This window comes from Pinus tabuliformis, chromosome 6 (assembly GCF_031772625.1).
Source record: "Pinus tabuliformis cultivar Carrire ecotype Pingquan chromosome 6, CPIR1, whole genome shotgun sequence".
Classification (NCBI taxonomy): Eukaryota; Viridiplantae; Streptophyta; class Pinopsida; order Pinales; family Pinaceae; genus Pinus; species Pinus tabuliformis.
Genome location: NC_142292.1, coordinates 881,386,790 through 881,404,062, shown reverse-complemented (window position 1 = coordinate 881,404,062; position 17,273 = coordinate 881,386,790).

Here is a 17,273-nt window from a genome sequence, read left to right as displayed (position 1 = left end):
AACAGGCATTGGACCACACAAATCTGAATGAATGAGTTCAAGCTTCCTATGTGCTCTTGAATGTGAATCATGAAAAGACTGTTTTCTATGCTTTCCTAGAATGCAAGCATCACATTGCTTATGTTTCCTAGGAATTGTAGGCAAACTAGCAATACCATTTTTCTTCAATAAGCGGAGATTGTCATAGTTTAAATGTCCAAATCTAGCATGCCATAATAAAATTGATGGAAGTGTACCTTCTTCATGATGAGAATATATGAGAAATGTTGTGCATGAGCAGAGGTTCCTTGCAGTTTGAGAAGCCTTTCTTCTTCTATTCCCCTCATGAAAAGTGAGTGGTCAGATGCTTTTCTTACCTCAAGCTTGCCATCAAACATATGAATGGAGTGACCTTGCTGGCGGATGTGAACCAAGGACAGCAAGTTTCTCTTGAGCTGTGGGATATATAGAACATGATCCAGAAGAAAGTCTGGAAGACCAGGTAGTTTAAGCCTGATTGTGCCAAGCCCTGATGGCTTGATTTTTGGTTGATCTACAAAGTATACTGCTCCATCAACATTGTCAGTGAAATCTTCAAAAAAATCTTTTCTATGAGTCATGTGACAGGTTGCTCCTGAATCAAGAAACCAATCATTTTTCGAAGAAGCAAGTGAAGCATTAAACAAATCTTCATTTACTCCAATGTTACATTGTGCCTCAATATAGTGAGCAGATTCAGGTGCTTTACCTTTGTCTGTATCATCAGTTTTACCTTTATGTTGGTTTCTTTTCTGCTCAATTTTGTCCCATGGTAGCTTGCATGTAGAGGCATCATGTGATCCATTTCTTTTGCAGCGAATGCAATGTAATTCTGCCTTTTCTCCTTGAGAATGTCTGCCCCCCCTGCCTCTGAAATATCTTCCTCTTCCTCTTCATCCACCTCTTCCTCTTGTAGAATCTTGAGCAGGATGCTTTTCTTTATGAGCAAGGCACGCAGTCTCTTCAGAAGATTCAGAGGCTGTCTTCTTTCCAAAGGCTTTCTCTCTTTCAGCAAACTTTTTCACAAGAGAGTCAAAGGTTATATCTTTAAGATTTCCATTTGCTTGTAAGGACTCAAGATAATTGGAGTAAGTAGGATAGAGTGCCTTGAGAAAAGCAATAAGAGGGATATCCAGCTCAACCTTAGTGGATTTGATATCATGCATTATAGACTTTACTTCAGATGCAAGAGCAAGAGGATCATTATTTTGCAGTTCAAGAGTGAAGAGTTTAATCATGAGCTGAACAACTTCAAGTGCAGAATGTGAGTCATAGAGTTCTTTCAGCTTTTGTAAGGCTTCAAAGGCAGTTGAATATGATGAAATATGGCGACTCACCTCTTCATTTACAAATGCTGCAATTAATGCATAAGCTTTGTTATTCTTGTTTTCCCAAATGACGAGCTCATTGTCTGAGGTAGGCTGTACTAGGTCATTGTCTCCTTCTCCGACACACACTCCTTTCCACAACTCATTGAAGATGAGGGTGTGTTTTATCATCCGGGACCATTCAGGATAGTTCTCCTTGCCAGTGAGAACTATTCCTACCATGGATATGATTGAATGCATTTTGTAAAAATCCGAGAGCTGTAAAAATACTTTTGCTGGCAAAAATGTGCTTTTGTGGAGAGAAAAAAAAACTTCCGCTGCTAAAAGAAAATTTATTCTGATATCAAAAATGTATTCTGGCCTTAACTATGTTAATCACTTTTGAGAACAGCTTTAAAAAACACCACTATGGTAGCCTAACAGCGTGATATATATATATATATATATATATATATATATATATATATATATATATATATATATATATATATATATATATATATATATATATATATATATATATCCCAGCAACAAAATTCCGCTGCGCTAAAGATCTTCACCAGACATTACATACAAAGTGCACTAAGACCATCAAACGTTATTCATATACTGTGAATAGAACTTTGCTGCGCCAAAGATCTTTACTAAACATTATATACAAATAATTGTTATCAAAATTTCAATGCTATCCACAAGCATATACTGTCGTAATTTAAATTTCAATACTTGTCAACTCGGTTTTGCAGCAACAGCTAGCCCAGATGCAATGACATCGATGATGAAAACAATGATCAGGAGTATGTGGAAGCCTTGCTTTCACCCATTGTTCGCAGCTCAGCTCAGCTCAAGATCTCGTTCTCTCTGAGCTTCCACTGCTTAGAAAAGCAGCAGAAATAAGCGTCCAAAGAAGGCCCAGATGCGGGTAGGCAGACCAGCTTAAGCGTTCAAGAGACAATGAGACAGCGCTTTAAAAAATACGAGACAATGAGACAGTGCTTTAAAAATACAAGACAATGAGACAACACTTTAAAAATACAAGACAATGAGACACGCCCTTGCTAGCGCAACAGTTTGGCGACTATGTTGGGTTCTATGGGTCACGGGTTCAATGCCCACTAACAGACAACGCTTTAAAAAATACAGACAGACAGACAATGCTTTAAACATATGGGACAACGTTTTAAAAATTATGGAACAGTGTTAAAATGAGACAGCGTGAAGAGTTAGCAGTAGCTAAAACGGTAAATACGCTGGGCGGTGATGAGATAGCACGCTGAGGAAAAGAATAAATATTCTGCTCTAAACTATATAAGCTGAGATGTAGGGACGCCACACCATTTACTTAACACCTGGGCTCGTAAATCTCCAACGCAGTTTCAGCCACACCATTTACTTAACACTCATTCTGGCAACATTCATAGAAGCGCAGAGAGCGAAGTTATTACAAGGGATTGGTTTTGTGTATCTGTTGATACACGAAAAGGTGAAAAAATAACGCTGTCAAACGCTCCAGAACAGTTTCCCCGACAGGCCTGCCACCCCCAAAACAGCTAGAACATGGCGGAATGAGCTCGGACGGTTATGCATAGAGCGTTAAACAATGAAAAACATACGCAGAGGCACCAACGCATATCTAGGCAGGAAATGGAATAAGGAGCAGAGCACAGGTTATGTCAGGACAGAGGGGAATATGGCAGAGGCAAATTATTTCAGGACAGAGGCAGAGCAGCGTTGGAAGGTAACTCAGAACTGTATCATGTGGGTCACTTCAGGATCTTTGGCTCATCGGTATATTTCCATGTGACAAAGGATGCACAAAAGAAGCTTGAGTCGATAACAGAGTTGGGGATATATGTGGGGTACACTGATACACCTCACAACTATTGGGTGTACTTACCTACAAGTCGGAGGATAATGGTTTGCAGAGATCTCAAGTTTGATAAGTAGAAATCCATGCGAGTTTCCCTGAAGAGGGAGCTCCAACTACAAGCTATGGAGGAACTGTTGGTTCCTAAGGAAGAGGAGCCTCAGATTGATGCGGAGCAGTCACATGTAGAGGTTCCAGGAGTGGAGACATCCACTCAAACGAAGTCTTCCAGAGATGGACAGAAGCGCACAAGAGAAGCTGATAGATTTTTGGAGGATGCGAGAGAGAATGTGGGAGAACCATCTTCTCAGCACAGATAGAGGAGTTCACTTGAGAGGTACACTTGATACATGGCCCTTGCTAGGGAATGTGTTGAGACCGAGCCATCTTCTTTTGAGGAAGTAGTGTAGCATCCAATTTGGATTGATGCTATGGTGGAGGAATATGACTCCATAGTTTGTAACAATGTTTGGGACATGGTTCCAAGACCGAAGAACAAGTCAAGTGTGAGTTCCCATTGGCTTTACAAGGTAAATCAAGCTGCTGATGGTAGTGTGGAGAAGCATAAGGAAATATTTGTTGCCCGTGTCTTTTCATAGGTCGAGAGGATCATGTTGTTGTAGTATATTTCGACAGATGAGCAAGATGTTGACATTTTGACAAAGGCATTGTCAAAGTGTAAATTCTAGTTCCATAGAGATAGGATCGGGGTGGCAAATAATCCCTTTCTTGTTGAGAGGGAGTGTTGAAATATGGCAACAAGAATATTCCAATTTAATTTATCCTTGAATTAAATTGTGAATTAAAATCGAATTTAGTCTTAACAGATACTGGGAAATAATTAATTAATTAATTTTAAATTGATTATTTGGAGAAATTCAAGTTAGAAGCCTTTCTGAAGTCATGCAAGAATTATCCCTTAAATTAAGGAGATAAGATTGAGTTATATTTGAGTTGTAATTAGTTAACTCAGTTTATTGAGTTAAGTCTAGTTAAATTAGTTCCAAACTGTTTGAGGAACTAATAGTGAGTTAACAGTCAGTTGATGCATTAATGCACTCAACTAGTGCTACTCTAGTTAACTAAAGATTCTCTCATCAAAAACTCATGCATGTCTATTCTGAGAAAGATCCAGTTGTGATTAATGTTCAAGGACAATGTATTATCAGTTGCATGTGTTTTCTCATGAAGAAAACTCATGCATGTAGTCAAAGATTCATCCTTGAGGATTGCGCAATTTTGAAGGTTTGTTTTTCCACTTGGTAATAGGCTAATCATCCACAAGGAACAACGCAAGAAAATAGGAGCTTAGAGGGTAGAGAGGAAGGCTGGAGAGAAACCAAGATTGCCTGTGAGAATCTGTGAGGATTGTACTGAGAGCTGGCTAGCTGTGAGAGCTAAGGCTTTGTATAATTCCTATGTATTTCCACCATGTATGATAATACAATAGTGTGGAGTTTTCCGCTGTGGCTTTCCCAAAGTACTTGTTTAGTCAATTTAGTGTCCTAAATTGCTACATAAATTATCAATCCGGGTGTCGTAAACTAATGAAGTGTAGTGCACTGTATGTGCTAGATAACCCTTTCTTACCTCACTATTTTCAAGTTTATGTTTGTTTTGGGGTTTTTTTCTTTTGATTCTTAAGGTTCTAAAATGTAATTGGAATCTTATTCTACTGCTGCTAAGAACCTAAAAAAATGAAGTGAGAGTCTAGAAGTGCTTTTAGGCCAAATTTGGAAGTGAGGTTTTCAAAACAAGAAAGTGAAAAACAGAGCTTTTCTTCTTGCTATTGTAATTGATCCCAAATCATGAGCTGAAAGGACTCTTAAAACTGTTGTCTACTTAATTACAAAACCAAAACTTAAGTGAGAAAATGGAATTGCAGCTATATATAACAAACTGAAAATGAAATACTGGAAACAAAACTACTTCTGCTGTCTATTCTACTTGCAAAATTAAAGATTGGTGAACTACTGCAATTAAACTAAGGAAAAGAAACAAAAACGAAACTACAACTATTCTATTGGTGAAAGAAAAACTAAATGAAGTATTGTTATCACTCTGCTATATAATTTAGGAAGAATTAACTCCTTATGATAGCAACATTTGAGAGATTTCATTCTTCATCATTATAAAAGAAGTAAACATGAGAATGCAAGTAAAAACTCAAGTCATAAATAAACATTTCACCACTTAGTTTTAGGTTCAACCATCAACGAAGGGCTTTTGGAAATATCCATTTAAATCATAAATTACTAAATTGATAAGAAAATGGCATTAGACTACTTAACTCAAGAACTAATGAACAACAATTATAATAAAAGACTCATTTACACATACAACATTTCGCCATTTAGTTTGAGGATTAACCATCAACGAAAGGCTCTAGAAACATTCATTTATATGATGAGTGACTACAGTAATAAGAAAAAGGTATTAAACATCTTGACTCAAAAACTAATGAACAACAAGAAGTCTTATTCATAAACTCAACATTTCACCATTTAGTTTGAGGATTAACAATCAATGATAGGCTTTGGAAACATTTGTTTATATCATGAGTGACTACACTAATGAGAAAAAGGCATTAAACAACTTAAATTTAAAACTAAGAACTAAGGAACAACAGATGAAGTAAGTCTAATTATGTTACTGACATCAATTTAAAAACTATAGTTAAGAAACTAGGAAATAATGGAAACTAAAGAACTACTTCTACGCTGGAATGCAACTATCCTGAGTTAGTGGAAACAAATGACACAAGCTACAATAAACACAGTGTTAAGAAACAATTATGAACATGATAAAAACACAGCAAATATACAACTGAACAAAGAGAAACAACAAATGAAAAATGTACAGCAATGAAATATACCCTTGACCACGCAGGGGCCTTCTGCAAGGTCTAGCACTAGCAACGCAGAATCACTTCACATGCTTCAGGTATCCATTAAAAAAACAGAGTTTTTTATTATTATTATTATTAAAAAAACAGAGCATTAAGTGTCTCAAGCTACAAGCAGAAATTGCACTATTGTATCAGCAAAAACATGAACTAGTTTTGCATTCCAAACACTGATATTTATAGGAAAATACACAACTGTTTGAGGAGAGAAGTCATCTACAACAAACATGTAGACAGGTAGTGTATCTGGAATTTTGGTCTTTGGTTGGCTTGAAACATAAATCTCCGAATAGTGGTTGTTGGATATTGGTTATGCAGGTGGCAAACGACATCCTAGGCTTCAAGAGACTGCCTCGAATTCATTTACTAAGAAACGTGCAAAAACAGAGTTCTACTTGCTGTAGGTTTCTTCCGTTGACTCCCCTTTGACCGGGGTCTTTCTCATTGACTTTGATCAAATGGATAGGACACCATCCATGTTCTAACATTTTCCCAGCTACCCATATGGTTCGTTTCTTCTCTCGACACCTGTAACCTACAAAAGTATGGAGATGGTTGCGGATTAGCCGGTTAGCTACAGAATGTGGCTGCGTTCCGTAGCTGAAAAACAAAAATCTATCCAAATAACAAACATAACAATATAACTTGAAAATCACTAAGACATACTCCTTGAGACAATATGCAATGGCTTTTGATGATTTAGGATGCATTGTCATGGAAGAGCAAAGGAAGAAGGATGAAGAAGTTTCTTAAGAAAGAGGTAGTTTTGGAACTCAACATACCCCCACTGTGAAACTATTTCATGTCCCCATGCACCAAAAATTGTAACACTCTTTTTCTACTGCATCTGCTCTGAAACTTCAGCTAGAACATCCAGGCTTTTCTTGCTTCTCTTTGCTGCAACTGCCATTCTAGGCTTCCTCATGAGGAATCTATATTTAAGGTTGATGAGAGCCCTGCTTAGCTTCCTGTTTTTCCTCTTTAATTTTATGTTCTTCTTATGCCACAGACCCAAATGAACCATGGTGTTATCATGAATGATCTTATCCAACTTGTTTTTCTCTTTTAAAGCTTCATTTTCCTTCTGAATATGCCTATTTAAGACCTCTAATTCATAGATTTTTTGCTTAAGTGAGCTCATAAGATTCTCTTGTGATGTAGCTGGTGGGTGGATGAAGTCCCCTAATCTACTGATGTATTCTTCTGCTCCAATGACTCAATATAATCATAAATATGCTGCTGAACTGGGTCAATCCCCGGAGAGACTCTCCTTGGGCTACTCTCAAAGTTTTGTTGAGGAGAATGTTGTGGACTTTGCTCAAATGAGATGTTGTCTTGGGATTGAGTTGGAGTTTCCTCTCCCAAATCTATGAATTGGGACTCTTTTTACTTTGTTTTCTTCATTCTACCCTTAAGCCTAGAGCTTCTCCTCAAACTTTGTGAGCCTATTTTTTCTTCTTGTTTTCTTTTTCCCTTTTCCTTCTCTTTCTTGGATTGTTCCTTGTTTTGACTAATTTTTCAAAAAGTAATTGCTCCTCTTCTGATGAAGGTTCAGGAGTTTGATAGATTTCCTCAACTTTTCTTTTCATTTTTCCTCTCTGTTTTGTTTGCTTTATGATTTATGTTAGAGTTTCAACGAGAGGTTTTTCCTCACTGTTTTCTTTTGCTAAACTTGTAGGAGTGTTTTGAATTGCAAGACTTCTTCTTCTCCTCCTACTCTTTTTCACTGAACTTCCTTCAGGTAACTCGGGTGGATCTTGGAAAAAGTTCCAGATCAGGAAGTTTTCCCATGTGTCTCCTATATCCTTCAAGTAATATTCAACTAAAATTTTTATGAGACCATGGTGATAAAGGTGAGGTTCTATATCTTCTATTTTCTTCTGAACAGTGGTGGACATCCTCCTTAAGCTATTCAACAGAAAGAATGGTATATTGATGGTTCCGTTTTCAAGAAAGTTCATCAACAACCTTCTGATACATATACATTGAACCATATCTACCCTCACATGTGATAAATTTCTGCAAAATCAATAGCAAACTACTCCATTTATCCTTCAATGCAGAGATGGGAATTCCTCTTTTGAAAATTGAGATATCTATACCTGGGTTTTGGAGAATGACTTTCCAAGTCTCATCTTGGAATTCCTTATTCTTGAACCACCTCTCTCCAACTTTTTGTAGTTCAGTTGCAGCTACAATGAAAGACTCCGTCACCGAGAACTTTATATCTCCAATCTCCACATCCACCCCATCAAATGATCTAGCAAATGACTTGGTGATTTCTTTGTGATGACCATCAAATTTCTAAATAAAACTCAGCTAGCCATATTTCTTCAACATCCCTTTCAACTGAGGGTATCCCTCCATAAATTTCACTCCTATAGGTTATGTTCTTACAATGGAACCCATTACTCTTTTCTCTGTTTTTCTTCACTGTCTGTGCGTAGAAAACACTGTAAATGGTAGTGGTATATGGAAGCAAAACAGTTACAGATACGGGAATGGAATATCAGAGTATTGTGGAAGGAAACCGATGGATATGGGAATGAAACATGGAGGGTATATGAAGCAGGGAAACCGTATGTATGAAAAAGTGTGGAGGATGTAAGGACTGTTGGTGCTACACACGTAGACTATGTGGAAACAGAGTATTTCTAATACGCAGAACCGAAAACTGAATGAATAGTCCAAGTGCTTGTATTCATAAGAAAGTTGCAGGAGCAAAAAAAACGAGAAACTCAGTATAATGAAGGAACACTAGGGATGTAAAGAGCCATATCCAACTGGGTTAAGTTCACATAATTAGCCATTAAACAGGTGTAACAAAGAAGTACAGTGAAGTATGAGTTAAAGTCGGAGATCAAGTCATGAGACCATTAAGCATTAAGTCGGAAGGCATGGTGGAGTAATTACAACAATCAAATCGCATCATGACAAGTTAAGGAGTAATGTGATTATTCAAATTATACAACTTATGTTTTTATTTTGCTATTTGAAATAGGTTTTTATTCTCACCTCTAGAACCACACCTTTCTATTTGCTAACCTTTGGTTGCTTGCTTTTTCAAGTGCTTAGGTGTTGATGTGTCTTCAAAAGTTGATTTCTCCTTCAATACCTGCATATGAAATTTATTATGAACTGGCCTTTTTTTATTAGCTAATGATCAAACTGTTATTGCAAAGTCAGATTGGCTGCAGAACAGGATTAGCTGCAGACCTGAAACAGTTGCGAAATGTAAAATAGTGAATAAAATATTACTTTATGAATGAATGAAAAATGGCAGTGACTGTGTAGATGAATATGGCAGAGTGGAAATGAAAAATGCATACGGAAGAAATGCTGGTGAAGTGGAGTGAAACTTGCAGAAATAAAATGGAATGGAATGAAGTAAACCATGAATTTTCAGAATGCATAATGAGTCACCATTTTTGGAAAATATAGGGTGTTAGAGTCTTTTGATTTTCGCCCTGTATTTTCTGTATACGGATGCCAATCAGTGATTGGTTTTCAACCTTATACATTTTTTTTAATTGATGATGAAAAAGAACAAAGACTAAGTTGGTGGAGAAGAAGGATTCTTCTTCACCAAATTTATTTTAGAATTATTTTGAAAGATCTTAATAAACTCTTTTCTTTTGAGATTGGCTTTTGATGAATCTTCAGCCTATGACCATTCAAAAGGATAGGAGTTTGATGCTCATCTATGGTTCTATTCTTACTGCTCCATTACTGAAAATTTTTTCAATCTCATATGGCCCTAGCCAATGAGTTTGAAATTCTCCTTGAAAATCCTTGAACTTTGAATCAAATAGAAATGCCCAATCTCCCTCTGAAACCTTTTTTCCTTTATGTACTTGTCATTCCACTTAGCTCTTTGTTGCTGAACTAGACTAGTCCTTTAACAACTTCTTGTCGGATTTCATCAAGTTCATTTAACTGCTCCAGTCTATGATTTTGAGTTTCTGACAAATTCATCCCCAACTTGACCGCCATCTTGAAAGTTTTGACTTGGAACTCAATGGGGAATAGGACTTTCTTTCCATAAACAAGTTCATACGGTGTATGTCCTGTTGTGTTCCTTCATGTAGTTCTATAGACCCACAAGGCTTCAAGAAGCCTTTCTGCCCAATCTCTTCTATGTAGATGCAAAGTCTTGGTGAGAATTCCTTCAATCACTTTATTTGTAGATTCCACTTGACCATTTGCTTGTGGATGATAGGGAGTGGATTTCCTTTGCTTGATCTTGTACTCTTCCATAAGCCTCTTCATCATTTTGGATGTGAATTGAAATCCCTGATCTGTCACAATTTCTCTTAGAACACCAAAGCGAGTAAAAATATCTTCAAAAATAAAACTAACTACAGAGTTTTCATTAGCAAAAAGTAATTCTCTAGCTTCTACCCATTTGGTGACATAATCAATGCATACCAATATATACTTTTTCTGCTTGGATGGAGGATTAATAGGTCCAATAAAGTCTAAAGCCAATTTTTCAAAGGGTTCGATAAGTACCTGAGGTTATAATGACACCTCATTTGAGGGAGCAGGTTTCCCTACCCTTTGCTTGTTGTCACACCTTCTGACATATTCTTTTGCATCTCTAAAGATGGATGGCCAATAATATCCTAAAGAAAGGATTTTATAGGTTGTCCTCTTATCAGCAAAGTGTCCACCACACCACTCATCATGACATGCTTTGAGAATATCAGGCATTTCATCTTCCCTGACACACCTTCTGATCATAAGATCTAGCCCTGTTTTATACAATTCATTAGAGATCCATGAATATCTTGAACTATTTTGAATAATCTTTTTTTTTCTCTCTAGGAAATAAATGTGAAGGTAACTTCCCTGTAACGAAATAGTTAGCAACATCTGCAAACCAAGGAGTTTGAGTAGTTACTACAAATAGATATTCATCAGGGAATTTATCCTCAACCGAAGAGTCTTCTTTGATATTCTGAATCCAGGACAAGAAATCAACAGCTGTGTTTTGTTTTCCAGGTCTATCTAGCACAGTAATATTGAATTCTTGCAAAAGTAAAAGCCATCTTGTAACTCTGCCATTAGTAATAGGTTTATTCATCAAATATCTAATTGTAGAGTGACCTGTATGAACAAAAGTTTCATAGCCTGTTATATAATATCTAAACTTGTTAATTGCATGAAAAACACCTACGAACTCTTTTTTAGTCACAATATAATTCAACTCAGTGGGAGTCAAATTCTTACTTGTATAGTAAATGGCATAAGAAATCAAATATTTTTGTCCCAGTACAACTCCTAGAGCTGTATCTGAAGCATCTGTAGAAATATGGAAATGAAGTTTCCAATTTGGTCCTCTTAAGATAGGTGCTTCAGATATTTTTGCTTTCAAGGTTTCAAATGCTAGTTGGCAATCAGGATTCCACTTGAATTCACAATCTTTTATAAGCAACTTGAAGAGTGGAGATGCTACTTTGGTAAAGTTTTCTATGAACCTTCTGTAATATCCTATAAATCTTAGAAAACTCCTAACATCTTTTTGGCAATTTGGAATCCCAAAAATGATATCTAATATAATGCACTGCGTAATCCCCCATACTTAAACTTAGAGATGACTTCAACTTTAGATTTGTCTACTTTAATCCCATCTCCTGAAATGTGATGTCCTAAAATAATACCTTCAGTAAACATCATAAAGCATTTTTCATGGCTTAGTGAAAGGTTTGTTTCTTTACATCTTTTAAGGAATTTTTCCAAATTTTACAAGGATTCTTCAAATGTGTTACCATAGACTGTAAAATCATCCATATATACCTCTACACAATCATGTATTAGATCAGAAAAAATTCCTAGTACTACTCTTTGGAACGTTGTGGGTGCATTACATAATCCAAAAGAAATCACTCGGTAGGGAAAAGTTCCCCATGGACAAGTAAATGTGGTCTTATCCTGATCCTCGGGTGCTACCTAAATTTGATTATAACCACTAAAACCATCCAAAAATGAAAAGTACTTTTTACCTGCTAGTGTATCTAATACCTGATCTCTAAAGGGCAAAGGAAAGTGATCTTTCAAGGTTGCTTTATTTAATTCTCTGTAATCAATGCACACCCTCTATTTAACATTCTTTTTAGGCACAATTACCAAAGGAGAAACCCATTCACTATCTGAGATTGGGTAAATGAACTTTACATTGAGTAGTTTTTGGAGCTCTTCTTTCACAATCTCCCTAAGATTTGGATTCATTCTTCTCTGAGGTTGTCTGATTGGTCTATTGTTTTCCTCAATATAGATATGATGGATACAAGTATTAGGGTCAATACCTTTCATGTTAGTATACTCCCATGCAAATGCAGCAGAATGCTTTTGTAAGATCTTGGTTAGCTCTTCTTGTTGTAATTTCTCCAAGTTTTTGTTTATGTTCAATGTTCTACCTGGAAAAATTTCAATTGTAGAGCTACCAAACTCTTCTATAGAATAGAGAGACATCTGCCTAGATGACAAGTATTCAACATTAGATTTTACCTGAAATTGTGCATGATCATATTTTGAAGATGTTTCGAAATTTTCTAATGTGTTCAAAATTTGACTATCCTCACTAATTTCTGATATAGTAAAGATAGGCTATATAGCATCTTCATCATCGATCCATTCCTTGTCATCTATTTTTGTGATCGCTTTTGCTAGAGGATACAAAGTAAATTTCTTTGTTGAACTACCATTAGAAATGTACATGTCACCAGATCTACAACTAATAAAAGCATTAGCTGTGGCCAGCCAAGGTCTTCCTAAGATAAGTGGTGTCCTCCTAGATTATTCTTGGGAGTTAAAATCATGAAATCAACAGGATATTCCCAAGAATATAAAGAGACTGAAATGTCTTCTAGCACACCATCTGGTTTGACTATTGATCTATCTGCAAGTTGCAGTAAGGTAGGTGTGTAAAGAATATTAGGAAGTTTAAGTTGTTCCATAGTCTGTCTATTCATAATGTTTATTGCTACCCCTAAGTCAAACAATGTGTTTGGAATTTCAATCCCATTTATGTGTGTCTTGAAAATTGGACTTCTCGGATCCACATATTTCTACATGGCAATCTTTCTCATCATGATATCTACTATTTTTCCTACCAGGTGAATTCTTTTTGTGTCTCTTGGTTTTCTTCCTGGTCTTTTGATGCTCAACTCCTTTATTGTTTTTGCTAGGATAGGAATTTCTCTAATGGCTTGTAACAAAGGAATCTTGATAGAAACATTCTTTAATTCATCTAGGAAGTCATAATTGGGTAACAAGATCTGTTTTTCCACTCCTTTATCAATTTGTAATCTCTCAGGAAAAGGAGGTGTAGAAGTAGATGCAGGTTGCTCAATTATAGGAGTTGTGTTTATTGACTCTTTTTGTTTTTCTTTTTGAATGTTTTGGTTTTGAAGGGATGTTCCCTCAAAACATTTATTGACTTTTAGAGAATCCTCCTTAGAAGCATCTTTTTCTTGAATATCTATAGAAGGTTTTTCCTTTTCTAAAATACTACCAGATCTAAGTTGAACATCATTAAGGTCTAGAGGAACAATCATGTAAGTAGGAAATTGTTGTCTTTCTACCATATAAGCATTCTGAGGGTTTTTAGTATTGGGGTCTAGCAATGGTTGGGCTGATAGTTGATTTGGATTTTGTTAAAATGGAAGTAAGAGTTGAGGATTTTGACCTTGTTGTGGAGGTTGTTGTGGAAATGGCAATGAAAGGTGAGGGCTTTGATTTGGAAGTTGTGATTGTTGATTTTGTGGGGGAGGATAGCTCTGATAAGATGGAGGATATTGATAATATTGAGCAAATCTCCCATAAGGATTTTGTACCCCTTGTGCCCATGGTTGAGATTGATACTAATTTTGAGGTTGAGGCCAAGGTTGTTGCCAAGAATTCCAGTTTGGTGGGGGATGAAAATTCATTGGATTGTTAAATCCTTGATTTTGTGGCCCTTGCCAAGGTCTTATTGCAACAAAACAAAGAGGTTCTACAGACTTTTGGAATACTTCTTTTTGAAAGACAGCCTTAAGACCTAGGATTGAAGGACAACCCTTGGTCTCATGACTTTCTGAACAAATCATACAAGTTTCTACAATTTTTGCATCTAAAGGGCATTCCCTTAGAGCATGTTTCTTTCTGCATTTTGGACAAAAAATGGCTAAAACATCAACTTCTGTTTTCTACTTGTTTTGGATTTTGAGGGTGTCTAGCTGCTCACTAAGGCTCCCTAAAATATCAATTTTGAACTCATCAAGCATATTGCCAATTTCTTCCCTACTTACAAATCCAGTTGCAGATTTGTTTTCTCTAATAAGAGAAGGATCTCTTGGTCCTTTCCTAGTTTTATATTTTCCTCTTGAGAGATGGACACATAGTTCTGCTATATCATTCAATGGAAGTTGAGAGATTTCTCCCTTCCCCATCATGTTAAGGATATCTATCCATTCATCTCTAATGGCCTTCACAAAAGAGCTTTCAATGTTTCTTCATCCAAATTGTTCATTTTTTCTCTTTTCAAATTATAGTTAAACCTCTCAAGCAAATCCTCTAAGTTTTCATCTTCCTTTTGCATCATTTTGAACTTCATCCTTATGATTGGTAGGCATACAGTAATCCAAGTATCTATCCAAAAATGTTTGTTTCATATCATTCCAAGTTCTAATGGATTGAGTGACTAATCCCATAAACCATTTCAAAGCAACCCCTTTCAGTGTTGAAGGGAACAATTTGATTTTTTGAGAGTCTTCTAGATAGTCATAGGTTCGGCATAAGACTTCAAACTCAAACAAAAATGTTTCAGGATCCTCATTTCTCAACCCATAAAAGTTTGGTAGGACAGATGGTGAAATGTTTTTCAATGTTGTATGTGTTTCCTCATCTACTATAGGGAATCCAAATGAGCTATCTCCTTCCCTATTTCCTCTACCTCCTCCATTGTTACCTCTTCCTCTACCCCCTCCTCCAAATAGTGAAAATTCTCCATCTTGTTCTTCTTCTGCCATGATAGTTTCCTCATAATCTTTTGGTTCTTCTACTAATGGCTGATGAGAGAGAGTTTCTACTTCTTCTTCTTCTCTAGGTATTCCTACTTCTTCAACTACAATAGGCTCCCTTATAGAGGTGAAGAAGGTTTCCTCTCCTAGGTCTGGTTTAGTAGATGAAGTGGGAGAATCTTTTAACTGAGTTGCTGCCCCTTGAATTCCAGGAATCCTAAGGCTAGGAGTATGAGTCTAGGATGGAGGTGTGTCCTTTCTAACCCTTGGTGGAGTAGTTGGAGTTGTGAAAATCGAACTTCTGCCCCTAGCTATAAATCTACTCCTAGCTATAAGGCTACCTAGTTACACTTCCCCGACAACGGCGCCAAAATGTTTAGTCAATTTAGTGTCCTAATTTGCTACATAAATTATCAATCTGGGATGGAGGTGTGTCCTTTCTAACCCTTGGTGGAGTAGTTGGAGTTGTGAAAATCAAACTTCTGCCCCTAGCTATAAGGCTACCTAGTTACACTTCCTCGACAACAGCGCCAAAATGTTTAGTCAATTTTGTGTCTTAAATTGCTACATAAATTATCAATCCGGGTGTCGTAAACTAATGAGGTGTAGTGCACTATATGTGGTAGATAACCCTTTATTTCAATTTTATGTTTGTTTTGGGGTTTTGTTATTTGATTCCTAAGGTTCGACAATGTAATTGAAATCTTATTCTACTGCTGCTAAGAACCTAAAAAAATGAAGTGAGAGTCTAAAAGTGCTTTTAGGCCAAATTTGGAAGTGAGGTTTTCAAAACAAGAAAGTGAAAAACAGAGCTTCTCTTCTTGCTATTGTAATTGTTCCCAAATCATGAGCTGAAAGGACTCTTAAAACTGTTGTCTACTTAATTACAAAACCAAAACTTAAGTGAGAAAATGGAATTGCAGCTATCTATAACAAACTAAAAATGAAATACTGGAAACAAAACTACTTCTGCTGTCTAGTCTACTTGCAAAATTAAAGCTTAGTGAACTACTGCAATTAAACTAAGGAAAATAAACAAAAATGAAACTGCAACTATTCTATTTGTGAAAGCAAAACTAAATGAAATATTGTTATCACTCTGCTATATAATTTAGGGAGAATTAACTCCTTATGATAGAAACATTTGAGAGATTTCATTCTTCATCATTTTGAAAGAAGTAAACATGAGAATGCAAGTAAAAACTCAGTCATAAATAAACATTTCACCACTTAGTTTTAGGTTCAACCATCAACGAAGGGCTTTTGGAAATATCCATTTAAATCATGAGTTACTAAATTGATAAGAAAATGGCATTAGACTACTTAACCCAATAACTAATGAACATCAATTATAATGAAAGACTCATTTACAAATACAACATTTCACCATTGAGTTTGAGGATTAACCATCAACGAAAGGCTCTAGAAACATTCATTTATATCATGAGTGACTACACTAATAAGAAAAAAGCATTAAACATCTTGACTCAAAAACTAATGAACAATAAGAAGTCTAATTCATAAACTCAACATTTCGTCATTTAGTTAGAGGATTAACCATCAACGAAAGGCTTTGGAAACATTTGTTTATATCATGAGTGACTACACTAATGAGAAAAAGGCATTAAACAACTTAAATTTAAAAACTAAGAACTAAGGAACAACAGATGAAGTAAGTCTAATTATGCTACTGACATCAATTTAAAAACTATAGTTAAGAAGCTAGGAAATAATGGAAACTAAAGAACTACTTGTACGTTGGAATGCAACTATCTTGAGTTAGTGGAAACAAATGACACAAGCTGCAATAAACAAAGTGTTAAGAAACAATTATGAACATGATAAAAACACAGTAAATATACAACTGAATGAAGAAAAACAACAAATGAAAAATGTACAGAAATGAAATATACCCTTGACCACACAGGGGTCCTCTGCAAGGTCTAGGACTAGCAACGCAGAATCACTTCAAACGCTTCAAGTATTCATAAAAAAAATAGAGTTTTTTTTTTTTTAACAGAGCACTAAGTGTCTCAAGCTACAAGCAGAAATTGCACTATTGTATCAGCAAAAACATGAACTAGTTTTGCATTCCAAGCGCTGATATTTATAGGAAAAATACACAATTGTTTGAGGAGAGAAGTCATCTACAG